General features: G+C 34.1%; 1 pseudogene; it reads right to left on the bottom strand.

Moving 5' to 3' along the window:
- Positions 1–19,267: 19,267 nt before the first annotated feature.
- LOC140854106 (zinc finger BED domain-containing protein RICESLEEPER 1-like) lies at positions 19,268–20,046 on the bottom strand (annotated as a pseudogene).
- Positions 20,047–20,269: the final 223 nt, after the last annotated feature.

The following is a 20,269-nucleotide window of genomic DNA, read 5'->3' as shown; positions in this document are numbered from 1 at the left end:
TGGTCTGACCCTGTGCAGACGTCCCAGCATGCGGCTGCACCTTCTTGTTCTTCTTCTTCTTGTTCTTCTTCCCTTTCTTAAAGGGTCGACGACCAGAAGAAGACCCTCCCACAACATTCACCGACTCCTTATGGAGCTGGTGGTCCTTCTCAAAGTTCTGCAGCAACCCCAACAAGCCGTGGTAGTTCACTGCAGGCTTTGTCATTCGAAAATGAGTAAGGAAGGGAGGAAGGACTTGGGCAATGAATTAAGGATCGCATCCTTACCGAGCTGCTCGTGCAGGGAAAGCCCAGTTTACTTAGGCGCTCAATCATTTCGATCATGTACAGTACATGATCAGTGACTGAGGCCCCATCCCTCATCCGAGCATTGAAAATGGCACAACTAGTTTTGTGCCTTTCAACATCGTCAGGCGTGCCAAAGGAGTCGTTCAACATTTGAAGCATCTCCTGCGGCTGGGCATTCTCAAACCTGTGGCTGAACTCATCATTCATTGCCCAGCATTATGCATCGAATGGTGGTCGATCGTTGAGCCACTTCTGGTAAGTGTCTCGGACCGTCCTCTAGCGTTCGGGCTGGCTCCTCGGTGCGGATCCGTTACTACATAAAGGATCCGCTCATGCTCAAGGATGATTTTTAATTTTGATACCAGCTATCGAAATTAGGTCCCATGAGCTTGTCATTATCTAATAATGACCGGAGCGACAGGGTAGTGGCCATAGCTGCATAAAGAAAAATCAGACCTCTATTAGTACATAAATTATTAATACTAAAGACTTGGACTTTAGTCTAAAGTTTCTCTCCAATATTTTTACGAACTGGTAGCCTCAACCTCCAATTCGAGAATTACTTTAATTCCTTAGTGGGTACTAGAATCCACACAGACTACACACGAGCCCAACTTTGGTTGGTCAACCCATGTGCATCTATGGGTAGGTTCATAACCAGTTGTTTCTCTAAACAACTTCTAGTAATCAATTTTGCCCCAGAACCTAATCAGTAGGCTTTGGCCTCCACTGAAAAGATCTGGTTAGGTCCAACCATTAACATGACTTGATTTGGTGAATCGGACCAATAAATGATCAGGCCCGACTTTGGCCGGCCAACCTGACCACCATCAGAAAGACTCAAACCAAATTATCATACTATGAATGATAATTCCATTAGTCAATAAGCACCAGGCCTTTGGGCCTCCAATGATTATTAAACTAATGGACTCATTATCACTCACTTAATGGGAGGCTATGACTTAGTTATCACTATAACTTAATCATTTTAGGGACCTAATAATTTTTGAGGATTTTATTAAAGGATAGAAGAGAAGAAATTAACCAGCCAATTTCAATCCTCCCACTGACTTCACCAAGTCAGATTAAAAAAGATTTAATTAAAGCCGGCATTAGGAGCACCTAAATCAGTCACACTGATTTACCTAATGACATGGGTGAGCCCTAATCACCAAGTGATCTAATCAAAACCTAACTCACCAGGTTGGCCAGGTAAGTGAGATCAGTGGTGGGGATATGCCATTAACTCGTCAGAGATCGAATCAATGCGAGTAGCTCCCACTTAAGAACCACTGGTCAAACTGCCGAACTTACCTTAGACACCAACCGGTTCATTAGTTTTAATTTGATCAACTTAGTAAATAGGGTTCCACCGTAGCCATGAATTAAGTCCATCTTGGTCTAGTTAAAGACATGGACCCATTCAACTACAACTATTGGAGTTGAGTCTAGAGTGTCCTTGACCTAATCTAATTCAACTTTTGATTAGATTTGACCAATTACTCTAATTTAGTCCATTTCTTTAAGCTAACCTTAGGTCTAACCCAATTATGGACCTAATCCATCTAACCCATTGACCCACAAGTTTATGCAATTGTCTTAGGTCTTAATTCACAATTCTAGACCAACTTGACAACACTTAATTCTTTTAATTAAGTATTTGGGCTGATGGGTCAGGGTTTGGCTTTTCGAAAATAATTTTTAAATTTGAAAGGTTTTATTTTCTGTTCACCAAATATGTTGACTCATTTCACAAATAGATCAGCACATTTCATAAATAGCAATCCTATTGCTAATTACATAACAGAAAATAACTCAATCAAAATAAATCATGAATATTCTTTAGATCTAATCTAACACATTCATGATAAATTTTACAATTGAACCTTTACAATTAAGTCCTTTCGCTGCTTCATCTGCATGGGATATAATTGCAGCGGCACCCCTACCGCCATAGGAGACCCCATCGAATGGGAGGAGAGCCTTTAAACCCTACTTTTCTCCTATGACCGGACGGCCATGGCAACCAACCCAATTCGATTACTTGCTACTTGGATCAAGTATATCTAAATATACCAATTTAAAATTTAAATTTCAAATTTCAAATTTTAAATTTTGAATTTCAAATTTCAAACAAATTTCAAATTTCAAATTTTAAATTTGAATTTCAAATTTTGAATTTTAAATTTTGAATTTTAAATTTGAAATTTTCAAATTTAAATTTTAAATTTCAAATTTTAAATTTCAAATTTTTGAATTTTGAATTTGAATTTCAAATTTCAAAATTCAAATTTCAAATTTTGAATTTCAAATTTTGAATTTTGAATTTCGAACAACTTTCAAAATTAAATTTTAAATTTTAAATTTTAAATTTTAAATTTAAACTTTTAGATTACAACTTAATCTATACATGCAAATTCATATATCATATCTTAGAACCTGCTCTGATACCATTTGAAGTGAAATTAGTGCAGGGGTAAAATGATAATTTTAAAATTTTTTCAAAATACTATTTTACAGTGAAAAATTAATTAATCTAATTAATTAATATATATTTATCCTACACTAGGATCTAAATATGATATAAGCATGCATGCATTTAAATTTGAAATTCAAATTTGAACAGTAAATAATTTACTGTTCTGTGTTCAGAACACAATACCTTTGTGCGGTAGTCGATCCGCAATCTGATCACCGTCGGAGGTCTGATCATCGCAATAGCCACACAGTATGTCTGGCCTCTGCGGATCATCCACACGAGGCTCCGATCTGATCGGCTCCTCACGAGTGCTAGCTCGTTTGAGACCCTTTTCGATGGCTGATGCTGATCGAACTCCTTCGATCGATGTCTGTCGATTCCAGACTCTGGATCATCAGCAAATATGCTTGAGAGGTGATGATCTCTCCTGAATTTGGTGGGCTCACGACACTCGTAGCTCACTCTCACTTCCCGAACCCAGGCTGAAACCCTAGGGAACACACTGAAAACCCTGTGCCCAATTTTCTTTCTTTTCTTTCTTTTTCTCTGGAAGGTTTTGGACCTTCACCTCATGCACAAGGCTTCCTCACACCCACTTTCTTTCTCAAAATTTTTCTATGCACGCCCCATCCTTCTCCTCTTTTTAAAACAACGTCGAACGTGTCTTATCCCGTGAGAGATAAAGACAAGTGGTTCACATTTGAATTCAAATCAAATTTGAATTCAAATGCAAACCAACTCATCCCTATCCACTTGGCTGAGAGAGAAGAGAAGGTGCGAGGCTCTTTGTGCATGGAAAGGTTTCATGAGAAACTCTTTCTCGTGTAGATATGGGGCGCTAAAGTGGATAAGGCATGAAGGCGCAAGAGATAAGTTATCCATTCAAATTCAACACACTTTGAATTTGAATGGCTAACTAATCATTTTATCCAGATTGGGCACAAGAGTGGGCGTGAGAAGGGCTTTGCATGAGAGAAAATTCATGAGAAGTTTCTTCTCGTGAATTCAAATGGGCGCAGAGATATGAGGTGGCGCAGGGATTTTCAAGGTGGTTTCATTTTAATAACCTAATTGAACCAATAATAAAATAGTTAGCCAATTAGACTAATTAAATAACTTAATTAGGCTTAATTAGGCTCAATAAAATCTAATCAAATCAGAATTGACTAAGCCCAACCCCTGATCAAATCAGGGACCAAACCATCTCGACGATTAGGTCAACTCTTAACCTAATCCAACTGAATCCAATTCAATTGGACTTGATCCAAAAATAATTACTCAATCAAATTGAGTTAATTAGTGATCAAATCACTAATTAAATCTCTCATAAATATTGAGTCCAAATTGATGGGCAATCGGGTATCAAAGTCCATCAATATGAAACCTTGATCGAAGAGTCCCAAACCAGTGGGACTCTTGACCCCGGTACCCAAAATGTGTGGGACTCATGATCAGAGAATCTGATTCTCGATCACAGAGTCTCAGACACATAGGACTCATAGTATAAATATTAGACTCTTCATCAGCCATCAGATCAGATAGGAACCTCTAATGTGTGTGACCCCGCAGGTTCGAACCTAAGCCGGTAGCACAGGAACCAATTCCTGTACTAATCGAAGTGACCATCTAGCAATGGTACCCGATTCGGATAGGTCGAATAGTCACAATCGCAACACTCAGAACCTACGTGAATATGGTTACTGTATAATTCATCCCTTTTGACCCCTGTGTTTAGGATGACTCAGGGTTAAACTGTCAACCCTGATTAGATCATCCGAGTCGTGCTCAACTCAAACAGTCCTGTGACTCCTCACTAGGACTACCCTGGCCAAGTTTTGCTAAATTGAAATATGACTGTACACAGCTCCTGAACTGGAGTGGTCAATCCCATCTTGACACACGCACCGACAAGTCAAGTACTTGACTACACCCAGCAGCCTTCCGTCACTGAATTAGAAATTCAGGTAGTCCAGTGCCTAAGTGCAGTGAGTTGCTTGCAAGTCACCATGGCGGTCTCAGGTCGGAGGGATTTATACCCATATCCCATCGGAGCAAATCTTGACAGCAGAAATAGCTCCGGAGTCGGTCACGTTCAGTGCAGATGTACCCTTACATCTCACCTGTATGCCATACCAGTGTCTCCACACTCCTTGGTTAAGAGGACAACCAACCTATATGGCACACAACGACCTATGCTCGATAAACATTGTTGTCCTTGGTAACAACGTATCATTTGTCGCGAACAGGTTTAAGGACTAAACGACAAATCCTCCTTTGTCGAGTCTAAATAGTCCTAAGGACTTCACCACAACACAGGAGTTCATTAGAAGATGATAATTTATGATGAAAAATATCAAAATAACTTTTATTTATTTATATTTATGTACTAATACAAAAAGAGCACAACCGTCAACAGGCTGACGATTGACTTTGGAACACTATTCTCAACAGCTACAATATTCAACAGTACCCTGATAGATGTATGCCTAACGATCGGAGAGCATACCTTTGTATAATCAACTCCTCTCTATAAGTATCCTTTGGCTATTAGCTTAGCCTTATACCTCACTCTATCTTGCTCTGAAGGTACCTCCTTTCTGGTATAAACCCATTTAGAATCAATGGATCGAGCATATTCTGGTAAATCACCAACCGCCATGTCTGGTTCTTCTTGAGAGACTTCATTTTCTCCATCATGGCCTGCATCCATGACTCCCAATCCGGACTCTCTATGGCCTCCTCAAAGGTCTCTGGATCATCATTAGCAGTGATGAGATCAATGTCATATCTCATCGGTTTATGAACAATACTGTTCAGTGTGTAGTGCCACTCCCCTTGCTGTATTTTATAAGTCTGCTATCTGTGACTGCCTCTGTACTTCCTCCTGAACAACATCCTCTCCTCGCTAATCCTCCACAGGTGTATGACCATGCCTTTTCAACTCCACCTCAAATTGAATACATTTCGAGCCTGAAGTTGAAAGCAAATCACCTGATTGCGAGTGCTGTTCACTGCTGCACTAAACTGTCTTTCTAACTCCATCCGCACTTCTCAACTTCCTCAAGATGCTCTTTTCATCAAAGATCATATTCTTGTCGATGACACACTTCTAAGAATATGGATCTCACAGCAAGTAACCCTTCATATCTGCAGGATACCAGATGAAGATCATCTTTTATGACTTTGGTTCCAACTTGCTCCATTCAGCTTCCTCCACCAAAGCATAAGCCGGATAGCCAAACACCTTCAGATGGCCAAGATCCACCTTCTTTCCACTCAAAACTACCTCTAAAAGTCCTTCATTGAGTGATCTATGGGTGACCTATTAACAAAGAAACAAGCAAATGTTAGAGCATCATCCCAAAAAGATTGAACAATGATGCTTGCAGCCTCAAGCTCCTGACCTTCTCAGTTAGTGTTCGATTCATCCTCTTTGCGATACTATTCTGCTGAGGGGTCATCCTCACTATGTAATGGCACTTGATGTCATTTTTTTCACAATACCTTTTGAACTTCAGGCTTGTGCACTCCCCTCCATTATCAGATCTTAAATACTTTACTGGCTGCCCTGTCTCTTCTCCACCTCAACTCTCTAGATCTTAAACTGGGTAAAACACCTCTGATTTTTTCTGATCAGATCCAAACTCTCCTGGAGAAGTCATCTATAAAGGTGACAAACTATCTAGCTCTACCTTGAGCTACAACAGGTGCTGATCTCCATACATCCGAATGAACAAGCTCCAAAACATCTTCACTCTGCTTAAAACTACTAGCAAACTTTATCTCATGCTATTTGCATAGATACAAGACTAACAAAGTGTTGAAAAATATGTCCTAAAACCAATCATTTGACGATTGTACTAATTATAATTATATATGAATTGATAATTAATAAAAATTATTTGGCCTTATTCATCACAAGATTGTACCTTCTAATGAACTCCGATATTGTGATGAAGTCTTTAGGATTACTTTGATCGATAAAGAAGAATTTATCGCATAATCCTTAAATTGATTCACGACCAAATGATACGCTATTACTAGGATGATAGCAATATCAAGTGTAGATCATTGTGTGTCATATGCGTTGGTTGTCCTCGTAACCAAATGGTGTGAAGACACTAGTATGGCACGCAGGTGAGATGTAGAAGTATATTATCACTGAACATGACCAATTGCGGAGCACTCTACTGTCAAGGGTAGCTCACGAAAGGTATGGGTATAAGTGTCCCTCCAACTTGAGATCACCACGGTGACTTGCAAGCAACTCACTATACTTTGATGTCAGAATATCTGAGTTTATAATTCAGTGACGAAAGATTTCTGGGTGTAGTCAAGTATTTGTCAAGTCGGTGCATAAGTCAAGATGTGATTGATACCTCAGAATTAGTAGGAATTAATGTATCAAATATTTTTAATTTAGTAAAATCTGAACTTGGATAATCTATGAGATAAATTTGAAAGATTGAAATACAATATGGATGACTTATCTAAGATTGACAGTTAAATCTTTGATCATCCTTTAGTATTAGAATCAAAGAGATGAATTATACGATAACCATACACCAGTAGGTTTTTGAATGTTGCTTCGCTTTCATTCGACCTATCCGGACGTCGGGTCATCATTGCTAGATGGCTACATCGATTGGTTCAGAAAGTTATTTTTGTACTATCGACTTAAGTTCGAACCTATGGGATTACACTCAAAAGAAGTTTCTAACTAACCATGAGGCTGATCAAGATTGAGAATCATTCAAGGGCTTAATCATCAATTCGATTGATAGCTAACCTTATGTAAAAGTTAATAAATTTATTCACTAGATGTTAGTGAATTAATGGAGGATTAATTAATAATTAAATTACTAATTAGCTCAATTTGATTGAATGAAGAGGATTAAATAAAATCTAATTAAATTAGATTCAATTAGGTTTGACCCGATTAGGTTATGAGATGACCTAATCGTAAGAAGAATTGTTCCTAATTTGATCAGGATTTTGATTCAATTAATTTTTAATTTGATTAAAATTGATTAAAAATTTATAAACTAATTAGGTTAGATTTTATCTATTTTATTTGGGCTAAACCAATATAATTTAATTTGGATTCAAATAAGGAAAATAAAGAGTCTATATAGGATTGGACTCTTCTCCGTTGCGCCAACCCACTTTGCATGCCATCTATCTCCAAGAACAAATAGTTTTTGCATGAGATTTTTTATACCAAAGAATTCTTCTCCCTCTCTATCTCATATCCAAATCTAATTTGATTTTTATAAAAGAAAGGTTTTGAAATTTGATTTCAAAATATTCTTTATCAAGAGAGTTTGTTCTTATCCAAATCAATATGTCCATGCCAAATTATTTTTTTCTCCTTATATGTATGACATTTTGAGGAGGTTTTTTGTGAGAGAATAGTTAGAGAATTGATTTATCATAAAAAAATATAGGAAGGATCATCCCAAATTCTTTTGGCATATTTTGGCATAAATTTTTGAGTAGGGGTGACAACACATCAAGAGTCCATGATCTCTAGGACTCTTCATCCACTCTTTTACACATTGAAATAAAAGGAGTTTTATTTCATTCTTGTGCATGTAAGAGACCTGAGAGAGATGCCTTTCATATTGAGAGGGGTCTTGGGCATGGTTTCATGGTGTGAAAGAAGAGGAGAGTCCTCTTTCTCTTGGGTGGTGCGCAAAGCCTAGTCTTCTAGGGTTTCTACCTTAGGATTTGGAAAGAAAAAAAAAATAAGAAAAAATAGTTTTCTCTCCATCTTTTTTTCATCTCTTCATCTCCTTCAGAAGTCCATCTTTAACTCTAAAAAGATCCAAAAATTTAAAAAAAAGATCCAGATTTAGCCAAGAAGAAGATTTTCATGCGAGCTAGCACTCCCAAGAAGATCGATCAGATCGAGGCTTTGAGTGAATTTTTCGTAGAGACCGGGAAGCTACAAGCAATCAGTGAGGACCCTTTGTACTATATCTTTCAGTAGCAGCGATCATCAACCCATGCAAAAGTATCAAGTTTTGAACTCAGATTAGAAGTAGATATGATCTACCACTCACATACATGCATACTGATTTTATCTTCAGTGTTTTTCAGATTTATATGCAACCATATCATGTCGTAGATCCTAGAGTAGGTTGATTTGATAATTAGATTATATTATATTAGATTAATTTAATTAATTTATTTACTTTTTTTTATAATTTATTTAAAAAAAGTTTTTAAAATATATGTATGAAATCGCTTACGTTTTCCAACAGTAGTATCAAAGCCTAGGTTCATTATGACATGATTTATGTGCATATTAAATTTAAAATTTAATTTTATTTATATTTGATATATGATATTTTAGATATAAATTTAATTAATGATTGATCATACAAATTGACATAAGATATTCTGCTGTAGGGTTTACCCTTACAGTTGAAAAGGTTGTCCTAGTTTGTGCTAATCGTTGATAAAATCTGATTTTATATGTTGCATATGATGTTTATGATTTAATTTAGATGTAATTTAAAATTATAATTAGATCTGATATAATTTAGATTAGATCTAAATTCATACATATGTGATATGTAATTAGATTAGATGACCTGATTAGAAGTACTTAGATTGGGTTGATCACCAGACCGTCCGATCATAGGAGCAAGAAGAATTTAAAATTTTTTTTTTTCATTCGAATGGGATACTCTTATGACTGTAGGAGTGTCATGTGATTAAATTTCATGAAGAAGAACGTGAAAGGAAGAACTTACTTTTTTGGCAAAATCCTAGATCTTGAAACCCTAGGTTTGTTGTATGTGATACAAAGTTATATGAAATGTAAGACATCTAATCTATGTGATTAAAATTATTTTAATCATAAAAAATAAAATCTTGAACCATAAAAAATTTTTAGATATGATTTAAAAGGTGTTTATGATTGATTTTATTTTAAGATTATGTAAGATTTTTTAAATCTAAAATAATGCTCGCACAATCACTGAGTCGATCTAGTTTTGAACTGAGTTGATCCAGTCTTCTTGTGTAGCCGCCTCAATATTGATTGAGTCAATTCAGTTTTAGAATAAAAAATCTTTACATAAAAATTTATTATAAATTATTTACAAAATAAAAAATTAAAATTATTTTAAACCTAAACCTAAACTCATGTTGATGCTAAACTTAATTGAGAATTAAGTGAAGAATCGATTACATCTAGGATTGTGAATTAAAAATCTAATGATATTGCATAAAATATGAGGGTATAGATTAGCTCAAATCAGGTCTTTTAATTAGGTTAGACCTAAGATTAGAATTAAAAAATTAATTGACCATTAGAGAAATTGATTAAGTCTAATCAAATATTGAATTAGATTAATCATGGTTTCTCTAATACAATAGTTGTAGATGGTAAAGTCTATGTCTTTGATTAGACCAAATAGATCTTGATTGTGACTTAGTAGTTGAATCTGAATCATTAGATTGGTTAAATTGAAACTAACTAACAAATTGATATCTAAGGTAAGTTCGATATTCGATCGATAATTTTTAATTGGGAGTGACTTATCTGGCCATTTCAATGGTATCTAAGGCAAGCTTAGCAGACCCTCCCATCGATCTCACCTTACCTATCTAATTTGATGGATAATGTCTTGATTAGACTACTAAATGGTTCGAATTGACCCATGTCATTAATGTTGATCAGTATGACTGATCTAGGTGCTATTTCAATTAGTATGACCCTAATCAATTCAATGATTTAGTGAAGTCAGTGAGAGGATTGTGGTTTACTAGTTGATCTCTTCTCATCTCTTCTTTAAACTGATTCTTAAATTTTAAATTATTAGATTCATAAAATGAGCTAGTTATGGGGATAACTAGATCATAGCCTATAATGGGTTCATTATTTTTGATTGACATCGCAGGTGCCATCCGTCTGGATGTTCTCTCTGAATGATGGAATTATCATTCATCATATGATGACTCTGTTATACTATCTGATGATGGTTGGGTTGATCGAGCCATCCTCAGGTCTGATCATTCATTAGTTAGAAACACTGAGTAGGTTCATGTTAGTGGTTTGATCTAACCAAAATTTTCAATGGAGGCCCATCGCTACTCAAATAAAATTTAGAATAAATTAATTACTAAAAATTATTTGAAAAAATAATTGATTGAGAAATCTATCCATAGGTGCATATGGGTTGACTGAGCCATCTTTGAGCCTGTATGCAATATATGTGAATTCTAGTACCCGCTAAAAAATTAAGGTAATTCTTCGAATTGGAGATAGAGGCTACCAATTCGTTATAAAATAGTGGAAAATTTTACACTAAAGTCTAAATTTTTAGACTTAAATCAATTCATAAACATAGAGGATCTTGTATTTTTCTTTCAGTTATGGCTAAATGTCCGTTGCTCCATTCATTGTTTGACAATGGTTTATTTATAGACTCAACTTGATAGATAGTATCGAAAGTTGTAAATAGTTCTAGAGCATGAATGGATCCTATATATGATTATGGATTCAGCACTTGAAATTTTTACATCCAACACACATGATGCGATCAAAGGCACTTATTAGAAGTGGCCAAATGATCATATCACCATGTGATATTTTTTGAGAGTAGTGAAAAATCATGAATTTAGTTGTAAATTCGATGATGCTCAGTGAAAAAAAATCTTTCAAATATTGAAGGAATACTTTTGCACCTCTGAAGATGTGTCTTCAGTGGGATAATAATTTTTTGAAAAAAAAAAAAGATGTTAAAGAGTCGTGCTTGGGCTGAGGAGCCGAACTGACAAAAGAGTCTAAGGTTAATCTAATCTGACAAAGTTTCTTGATCCAAACAAGCTAAGGAGAGAAATCAGCAAAGGATTGCTGGACAAGGAACTTATATGATAACACATTGTGAATTTTCTATCTGTGACACTACTATCTAAATATTGGATATTGAAAGTCTATGCAAATTATTGCAATAACTTCAGATTAGTAAAAATATTGAAACAATAAGAGATTTCGAAACGTTGGAGATGGAAGTCATGTTTCTAATCTAGATTTTAGGAATCATCAAGCTTATTTTCAATTCTACCAATGTCATTTTAGTGATTGTCATTATTATCTAATGATTTTTGTGATATTATTATGAATGATGTCAAAATCATGTGGACAACTGAGAAATGAATTTTATGAATAATCACAGCCTGTTAGTGTATAGTACATAACAATCAAACTCCTAAAGTAGATTATATCCTAAAAGCCTACCTTTGGCAGTTTTGGCTCGATCATTAAGTAAGAATAGGATCAACAAGATAATTTTTGAAGTCAATGGTTGTGAATCATTGTCAACCTATTAATCCTATCTCTTAGTAAGATGACCCAAATCATCTTTTGCTGAAAAGGTGAACAAGTCAATGATGTTCTGAATCTAATACATATTGATATATTGAATCTACGAACATGTTTGCCATAAATTTAGATTATTCAAAATATTCAAATGATTCTATAATAAGGTAAAGAAACAAAATAAGAAGAGCATTGAAACTCTTTAGTCAGACCAATGAAGAGAATATTTTTTTGATGAGTTTTTATATATCTAGAAGAGAATAAGATTCTTTCTTATTAGAATCGACTTTGTTAGACATAGTTGGATCCATGATGGGGTTTGCAAGTCTGTCAGTCTCCTTTTAGGGTTATGCTCTTAAGACTCTTGTTATGTTCTGAGCTAAATTTCAAATTAATTATTCGCAATGACTCCATATGAGATATGGACTAGGCGTAAGCCGATACTTTCTTACCTTAGGGTTTGGGAGTGTTCAGTTTATGTCAAGCATTTGCAAATGGATTAGCTTGGATCTCGATCCTATATGTATTATTTTGTAGGATAATTTCAAAGAATTTAGGGAATATAACTTCTATCATGTTAAAGAACAAGAGTTGTTTGGCATTTCTTTCAGAAAAAAGTACAATGATGAAGGTACTGATGCCTTTAATGTGAAATTTATGAAGTTCGACAGGTAAAGAAATCGATACAATCTAGTGAACCCATAGAATCAGATTTGATTAGATCATATCTGAAACTCATTGAAGAGGCACCATTAAGAAGATCCGATAGAGTACTACATCCATCGGATAGAGACTTCGATTTCTAGATCTGGGATGTGATCCTGTTGAACTCGATAAGAGCAACAAAGATCGATCACCTACATGGATGCTGTGCAGAGGTTCGACTCTGATTAATAGCTTAAAGCCATAGAGTCTGAAATAAAATCCATGAAGATCAATGGTGTATGGACACTCATTGATTCACTCGAAGGAATAAAATCCATAGGGTGTAAGTGGATCTTTTATAGGATCAGAGAGCATAAACGAGAAGGTGAGACCTACAAAGCTCGTCTGGTTGCCTAAGGATATCATTAACATTATGGTATTGACCATAATGAGATATTTTCTCCTAAGACAATGCTAAATATTTCAAGTTGGAATATACATTTTGATAAGTGATCAAAATGCACGGCTTCGTTAAGAACAAAGAAGAACCCTGCAAATACAAATGGGTTAATAGTTCTGTGAGTGTATTTCTTATTTTGTATGTGAATAAAATTTTTTTAATCAAAAATGATATTCTTTATATTACAGAGAATAAAAATTTTCTATTATCATAGTTCTCCATAAAGGACTTGAGAAAAAGTACCTCTCATCCTAGGGATGAAGATCTATAGAGATAGATCTAAGAGGCTACTTGATTTTTTCAGTCCAACATACATAGAGTGTTTATGACTAGAATTTATTCTATCATGTATACCATGTATGAGATGGATATGGTATACTCATTAAGGTAGTGAGTGGATATATGCAAGATCCGAGTGAGAATCACTGAAAGTCATCCTTAAGTATTTGAGAAATACTAAGGACTGGTGACTTGGTTATGAAGAATCTGACTTAAAATTTTTAGAGTATGACTTCAGTTTTTAGTTGGATATAATAATAGTAAGAACGTGTTGGAATACATCTTTACCCTAAATAATAGAGCAATCTGCTAGAAAAATTTCAAGCAAAAAAATATAGCCAATTTAATTTGCGAGGCAGAATGCATTGCAGCATTCAATGCTTGCAAAGAAGATATGTGATTGTAGAGGTCCATTAGCAAGCTAAGAGTAGCACCCTCCAATGATGGTTTTGCTGTATGGTACAGCATCGAGCCATAGCTCATGCCTTGGAGCCGAAATCCCATTAGCTTACTAAGTATTTTGCATCGCTACCACCTTATTCGAAAAATCTGTTAAGGCGACATTGAACTTTTGAAGATCGACGGAAAGGAGAATGTGACCAACCCATTTACTAAAGCCTCAGTATCTATTAGTTTTGAGATGATAAATCTAAGATAGATATATGATACTATACTGATTGATTTTAGTCCAAATGAGAGTTGTTGGAAAATATATCCTAAAGCTAATCGTTTGACGATTGTGCTAATTATAATTGTATATGAATTGATAATTAATAAAAATTATTTGGTCTTATTCATCACAAGGTTACATCTTCTAATAAACTTTTATATTGTGATGAAGTCTTTAGGATTACTTTAATCGATAAAGGAGGATTTATCGTGTAATCCTTAAATTGGTTCGCGATCAAACGATACGCTATTATTAGGACGATAGCGATATCAAGTGTAGGTCATTGTGTGCCATATGCATTGATTATCTTCGTAATCAAATAGTATGGAGATACTAATATGGCATGTAGGTGAGATATAGGAGTACATCATCACTGAACGTGATCAACTACGGAGCACTCTGCTATCAAGGATAGCTGATGAAGGGTATAGGTATAAGTGTCCCTCCGATCTGAGATCACTACGGTGACTTGCAAGCAACTCACTGTACTTTGATGCCGGACTATCTGAGTTTATAATTTAGTGATGGAAGATTTTTGGGTGTAGTTAAGTACTTGTCAAGTTCGTGCTTAAGTCAAGATGGGATTGACCCCTCCGAATTAGTAGGAGTTAATGTATCAATGTATTTCAATTTAGCAAAATCTGAACTCGGATAATCCATGAAATAGATTTGAAAGATTGGAATATAATGTGAATGACTTATCTAGGATTGACAGTAAATCCTTGGTCATCCTTGAGTATGAGGGTCAAAGAGATGAATTATATGATAACCATATGCCAGTAGGTTCTTGAATATTGCTTCGCCTTCATTCGACCTATCCGGATATCGAGTCACATTGCTAGATGGTTACATCAATTGGTTCAGAAAGTTATTCATGTGCTATCAGCTTAGGTTCAAACCTATGGGGTCACACTCAAAAGAAGTTTCGATTGATCATGAGGCTGATTAATGATTGAGAATCGTTCAAGGGCTTAATCGACAATTCAATTGATGGTTAACCTCATACAAAAGTTGTAATAAATTTATTCACTAAGTGTTAGTGAATTAATAAAAGATTAATTAATAATTAAATTATTGATTAGCTTAATTTGATTGAGCCAAGAAATTAAATAAAATTTAATTGAATAGGATTCAATTAGGTTTGACTCGATTAGGTTATGAGATGACCTAATCGCTAAGGAAGAAATATTTCTGATTTGATCAGGACTTTGGTTCAATCAATTTTTAATTTGATTAGAATTTGATTAAAATTTATGAACTTAATTAGGTTGGATTTCATATATTTTATTTGGGCTAAACTAGATGTGATTTGATTTGGATTCAAATAAGGAAATAAAGAGTCTATATAGGATTGGACTCTTCTCCCTCGCACCAACCCACTTTGCGTGCCATCTATCTCCAAGCACAAATAATTTTTGCATGAGATTTTTTTATGCCAAAGAGTTATTCTCCCTCTCTATCTTACATCCAAATCTAATTTAGTTTTGATAAAAGGTTTTAAAATTAAATTTGAAAATATTCTTATCAAGAGAGTCTGTTCTTATCCAAATCAACCTCTCCACGTCAACTTATTTTTTTCTCCTTATATATGCGACAATTTGAGGAAGTTTTCATGGAAGATTAGTTGGAGAATTGATTTACCATAAAAAATATGGGAAGGAGCATCCCATATTTTCTTGACATGTTTTGACATGAATTTTTGAGTAGGGATGACAACACATCAAGAGTCTGTGATCTCCAGGAATCTTCATCCCACCTCCTTATACATTGAAATAAAAGGAGTTTTATTTCATTATCATATGTGTAAGAGATTTAAGAGAGAGGCCTTCACATTGAGAGGGGTCTTGGGCATGATTTTATGGTATGAAAGAAGAGGAGAGTCCTCTTCTCTTGGGGTGTGTGCAAAACCTAGTCTTCTAGGATTTCTACATCAGGTTTGGGAAGAGAGAAAAAATAAGAAAAAAAATAGTTTCTTCTCCATCTTTTTTTTATCTCTTCATCTTCTCCAGAAGTCCATCTTCAATCTCTGAAAAGGTTCCAAGATTTGAAAAAGGGATCCAAATCAGTCAAGAAGAAGTTCTTCCGCGTGAGCTAGCACTCCCAAGAAGATCGATCATATTGGGACTTCGAGTGGATTTTTCGTAGAGACGGATGCATGTATGGCTGCGAACAAATAGTGAGGACTCTCTTTACCATATCTCTCAGTAGAAGCGATCATCGACCCGTATAAAAGTATCAAGTTCTGAACTCAAATTAGAAGTAATATAATCTACTGCTCACATGCATGCATGCTGATTTTATCTTCAGTATTTTTTAGATTTTATATGCAATATATCATATCATAGATTTTAGAGTAGGTTGATTTGATGATTAGATCATATGCATGTTAGATTAATTTGATTAATCTATTTACTTTTTGTGATAATTTATTCGAAAAAATTTAAAATATATACATGAAATCGCCTATGTTTTCCAACACAAAGATCATCACCCTCCTTCTTGAGTACTGAAATCAATCCTCTCTTACTCAATTTGTGAGTCTTATGTCACTTATGTGACCCATACGATAGTGCCACAGCTAGTAGGTGAACTGCTCCTCTTGTGCTGCTGCAGAAGTAGGGGTGGCAATCGGGTCGGATCATAAATGGGTCGGATCAGATGTAGGTTGGGTCAGAAAATATTAAACCTGAATCCGACCTGTTTATTAAATAGATCAGATTTTCAAATATGAATCTAACCCATTTAATAAATAGGTCATCTGATCCAATTTGTTTAACTTGTTTAACCGGACCGACCGAACTGATTTAACCGATCCTATCCAATCCGTTTAACTTGTTTGTCATTTAACCTATTTAATTGATGAATAACTTATTTAATTGATCTAATTCAACTTGTTTAATTATTTTTAAATAAGACAAACATCATAATTCACAAACAACCAGCATGTTTAATTCAAGATAAATAATATACCATTTCAAACTGGAAACACATTATCCTTAAAGGAGAACAAATACTGTCACTATTTAACATATGATCACTTTAAATGATATAAAGCATCAGGAGAAAACCTGCTCAATAAAAAAAAAAAGCTTGCCAGCCAGACAAGTAATCACAGTGATTTTAAGTCCAATCTCATATCATACATGAAAGTATGAAACTTGTAATATCTTATTATAGAACATAAAATATATATATTAAAATATTAAGTTAACATGTTACTGTAAATAGTATTAGAATTATTCTCAAATTACATCCTGGTGATGACAAAGAAGATAGCAATGCTGCAACAGTAACACATACAAAAGATTCAAATAGGATACAACATTAATTCTAAGCTAAATCCCATCACCAACAATATGTTCAAATTAAATAGGTAGTAACAGCCTAAGAGCCTAGCTTTTATGAGTTTCAACAATTAACTGGAGAGGTCTGGGGCTCATGTTGCCCATCATCATAGTTCATAGAAGCCTGAGGCTAATTCTTAGAAGGAACTCATCTTGATTTCCACATGAAAAATTTGTATTTTAGTAATGTCCAATTAAGTATAAAATATTGATAAAAAAAAATGAAGGATACAAATATGTGGTACAACTTCAAACACATGGATCTACTAATCCATATTCTCATCCATATTAAGAATGATAATAAAGTTGCTGCATCTAAAAAATATCAAAATAGCAAAGAATGAAAAAGAAAGATCCATGCATATCTAGAAGAGAAAGATGAGGCTCAGATCTGATAATTAATCCATAGCTAATCAAAATGACTAAATCGGTTGCCTATAGAAGAAGGCCATCCAAGATTATTTCCATTAGAAATAGTTGAGTCATTAAATATATATCCAAAAATCATCATAGCCTCCACAATACATGTCCAAAAATATGAACAATGCAATCTAAAAAAGGATGCATAACTATGAAGCAACCTATTTAACCAATTTGACCCAATCTGTTTAACCTATTTTAAAATAAGACCAACATCATAATTCACAAACAGCCAGCATGTTTAATTCAAGATAAAATATACCATTTCAAACTGAAAGTCTAGAAACACATTATCCTTAAAGGAGAACAAATGCTGTCACTATTTAACATATGATTACTTTAAATCACATAAAGCATGAGGAGAAAATTGCTCAATGAAAAAAAAAAAAGTTTGCCAGTCAGGCAAGTAATCATAGTATTTTTAGGTCCAATCTTATATCATGCATGAAAGTATGAAATCTGCAATATCCTATTGTAGAACATAAAATACATATATCAGAATATTAAGTTAACATGTTATTGTAAATAGCATCAGAATATATTCCCAAATTACATCCCAGTGATGACAAAGAAGATAGCAACACTGCCATAGTGACACGTACAGAAGATTCAAATAGGATACAATATTAACTCTAAGCCAAATCCCATCACCAACAATATGTTCAAATTAAACAGGTAGTACTGGCCTAAGAGCCTAGCTTTTATGAGTTTCAGCAATTAACCGAAGAGGCTCAGATCTGATAATTAATCCATAGCTAAATCAAAATGACTACAATTGGTTGCCTATATAAGAAGGCCATCCAAGATTATTGCCGTTAGAAATAGTTGAGTCATCAAATATATATCCAAAAATCATCAGAGTCTGCACATACAAACTTTAAAACAATCTCAAAATTGCTTAAAACCCAAATAAGTACCTAAAATTCCAAACAAAGACAACATAACAACATCCATTGTTCTTAGTTAAACAAAAATCAAAAAAGAGTTCTAATCAAAGCACAACATAACAAGATAATATATCCAAAAAATATGAACAACACAATCCAAAAAAGAATGCATAGCCATGATTTATCTCATTATGGGTTGGGATCAATATTGGCCGAGCCTTGAGTTGATTGGGCTTCATTGATGGAAATAGAGTTCATTACATCTTCTACAATCTCATCTAACTCAGGTTTCAACATATCTATATTGAAAGATTATAATAGTTAATAATAAACTCATTCAAAAAATATAATAGTAATACAATGATTAAATTATATACCTTTCTTTCTAAATATCTAATCTCGAGGGTAAATCACGACCTTAGTGACATCTGGTTTAAGTGAACTATGATACCTATAGAGTATCTACCCACCAATACTAAAAGTAGATTCAGAGGTAACTGTAGATATTAGAATAATTAAAATATCATGTGCCATGAGAGAAAGATGAGGATATCGAAAATGATTGGCTTTTCAAAATTAAAGGATGTTTAAATTGGACTTCCTATCAACTCTTGGCTCATCTAAGTATAATTCCAATTCAAACTTCAGTGCAGTAGTCATAAATTCAAAGCTTTCAAATGTATCAAAATCCTACAACATTATAAAAATAAAATAAGTTATTTATTAGAACTAGTATCATGTACAAAATAATAAATTTATTTTGACAAATAAAATTTATATTATCTTAAAAATATCTACTTTTTATATAGTTCAGAAGTCTCACAAAAAGTACTACTATCAATATCTAAATCAGTTGATATACTAATAGCTAGAGTTTTAGAAGAAGAAACTATATACTGATTGAAGAGAGAAAATATACAATCACAGATGTAAAAAGTCTCGAAACAGTCATATCCATACAACTTTCTGTAACAATACTCCACAAACTGAAATTTATACTAAGGATCTAGAATAACTGCCGTGGTCAAGATTAAATAATGATCTGATCAATATTTTGCAAATTTTTCATACATTTACCATACCATTCGTTGCATGAAAGCATCTACACTCTCTATCTTTTGTCTTAAAGTGAGCTCAATCAAAAAAATATGAGGAAAGTTCAAATTTGCTATAGTATATTTAACTCTAGAAAATACAAGAGTAGCATCATAGAATACACTCAATAACTTGTTAATCTTCATAATTTTGTCTCACTCTTCTTCAGATGGACAATGCTTGTAATTGGAGTCATTTAATTTCAAATGAAAAAAAGCATGATGATAAACAGGAGCACTGTCTTGCATCAAATAAGTTGAATTCCATCTTGTGGGAACATCTTGTCTTAAATCTTTTTTATTTTTCAAAGATATTTGTCTAACATATTCCAAAAATTTTTGTTTTCGAACTTCGAAACCTCTCACATAT

This window comes from Elaeis guineensis, chromosome 15 (genome assembly GCF_000442705.2).
Source record: "Elaeis guineensis isolate ETL-2024a chromosome 15, EG11, whole genome shotgun sequence".
NCBI classification, from domain to species: domain Eukaryota; kingdom Viridiplantae; phylum Streptophyta; class Magnoliopsida; order Arecales; family Arecaceae; genus Elaeis; species Elaeis guineensis.
The sequence above is the reverse complement of the archived record's forward strand: the minus strand, read 5'-3'. Positions and strand labels throughout refer to the sequence as shown.